The 2383-nt window shown below is 42.0% G+C and overlaps 1 pseudogene; it reads left to right on the top strand.

Annotated features, from left to right (window-relative positions):
• The first annotated feature begins 327 nt into the window (after positions 1-327).
• On the top strand, positions 328-1148 carry LOC116879892 (annotated as a pseudogene).
• Positions 1149-2383: the final 1235 nt, after the last annotated feature.

Genomic DNA, 2383 nt, shown 5'->3' on the forward strand with positions numbered 1-2383 from the left:
TTTAATCTCCAAATAAAGGCCACAATAAGGTCATAGTTCTAACATATTACAGATATCCTGTGTATAACCAAAACACACTCATATTTTCCCTAGAGAGAATGCAAAGTCCTTAGGTGATACTCAGTTTTCTTCTTGCCATCTTATAATTAAATATGATTATATAAAGTGAATACATCTTATAGAGAAAATGGGAAAATCAAAGATATTATTATATACATATATATACACATATATCACCTTTGGTGTCAATGCAGAGCTTGTATCCAATAAACCTCAAAAAGTCATTATTTTCAGTTCTTCTTCAGAGGAGGCCCATAGATGGCAGCCATGGCACTCAACTAAAATGGCATGATCCTGAAGCCCCACTTCCACAAGGACTGGCAGGGGCACATGCCCACGTGGTTCAACCAGCTGGTGCCAGGACATCTACAGACATAAGGCCTAGCAAGCCAAGGCATGCTGCATTGCTCCATGCCTGGCATGCAGACCCACCTAACCCACTGTAACGTGTCCCACAGTAAGGTAGCATGCCAAAGTACAAGCTGGCTGGGGCTTCAGCTTGGGAGAGTTAAGGGTAGCTGGCATCCACATGAAGGTGGCATGGGTCATTGGGATTGCACTGGGCTTTCAGTGGATCCAAAAATGTGGAACAAGTCCATGGGATCCTTGTAGTCCAACATGCAGCAGCTCAAGTGGTATCATCCTTGGTTCCCAAGAAGGGAGATAACTCTGCTAAAGAACTCAAATTGGCTACCCAGCTAACAGGTCTGGTCATACCCATAGGGAATGTCTATAAGAAGGAAAAAGCCAGAGTCATTACAGAGGAGGAGAACTTCAAGGTCTTCACTAGTCTTAATGTGGCCAGTGCCAATGCCTAGCTCTTTTCATATCTGGGTAAAAAGGGCCAAGGAGGGACGCCTGGGCAGCTCAGTTGGTTGGGCAGCTGCCTTCGGCTCAGGTCATGGTCCCAGCGTCCTGGGATCGAGTCCCACATCAGGCTCCTTGCTTGGCGGGGAGCCTGCTTCTCCCTCTGCCTCTGCCTGCCACTCCGCCTGTGCTTGCTCTCGCTCCTCTCTCTCTCTGACAAATTAATTAAAAAAAAAAGGGTCAAGGAAACTACAGAACAGGACATTAAAAAGAAAAAGTAAAGTGTCATTGACAACTTGTAAAAAAAGAAAAGTCATTATTTTCTTTTTCTCAATGCACAGTCATCTTGGTCGAAGGCCATATATCACTTTGGAATAGATTGGGAGAAAGAATAGCAGAATACATTTTCAGCAGTGTGCTGGGTCCTTCTCCAAGGGAAACTGGCTTCGCCTTCACTCAAGTTCAAGGGGTCCCAAGCCTATAAACTGGCTCAAATATAGGAATTAACTATGGGTCTGTGATTCTTTGCTTTTATGATTCAAATTTGACTTTTGTTCTTTTGACCTAGAACCCTCTGCTTATCCAAATAAAGAATTTAGACTTACCATGTATTTTACTCCTAGAAATAGCAGGATCAGCTAGCCAACAGCTCTCTGCAAGTCATAATATTCTAATTGCTGCTTTGATTCTGCTGTTCATTAGAGTAACCATGCCCACCTTGCCTTTGGTGATTAAATAGCATCACTTGTTTTGATACCTTGGAATTCAATTACTTTCATTACATTTAGGTATTCCAAGTCAGTGACAGTTGTTTCCACTATAATTTCTGACCTATGGAGGAAAATAATCACAGAGCTCTTCAAGAGTGTTGGGCCTTCCTTCACAAACTTACTGCTCATAGTCATATTTAAAGGTATATCCTCTGCATCCTCCTAGGATGAATGAGGAGATCTTAAGTGATAAATCCATTCTAACATTCCAATCTCCCTAAGCTTTTGAATCTCTTCCTCTATAGTTTATCAAGACAGTGCTGGCATTTCAGTCCATTTAGTGTAGGCTGTATCTTCTAATGTCAATGAATCTGTTGGTTTGTGTTTCGAGTAACCAATCAACCAATCAGATAGAGTTCTTTCTAATCTCCTAAACTGCAACATTAAATCCACATCTCTGCTTAGTGGGCCCATGTCGATAAATTCTGCTTGATCCAATTTTATGGTCCTTCCACCATTATGCCATACCTGTAAATACTGACCCTCACCCATATTTCCTGGATTTCTATTTATATAGATTGGCAAGATCATGTAGTTCTTGTGGAGTGTACTACACTCTTTATGGGTGACATTTTGTCTTTCACCATTAGGGGTCTACAGGAACTTGAGTCCAGTGATAGATCTAGAAGCAAAGACAGTGGTGGTCCTGAAGAGAATCATCAGTGTCTGGAAAGGCAACTACTTCATGGGAGGTCATTACAGTTTCTTTAGGCAGAGCAAGGTTAATCTCCTCAGATGAGGATGGA

The sequence above is a fragment of the Lontra canadensis genome, unplaced genomic scaffold (assembly GCF_010015895.1).
Source record: "Lontra canadensis isolate GAN:19392208 unplaced genomic scaffold, GSC_riverotter_1.0 scaffold64, whole genome shotgun sequence".
NCBI lineage: Eukaryota > Metazoa > Chordata > Mammalia > Carnivora > Mustelidae > Lontra > Lontra canadensis.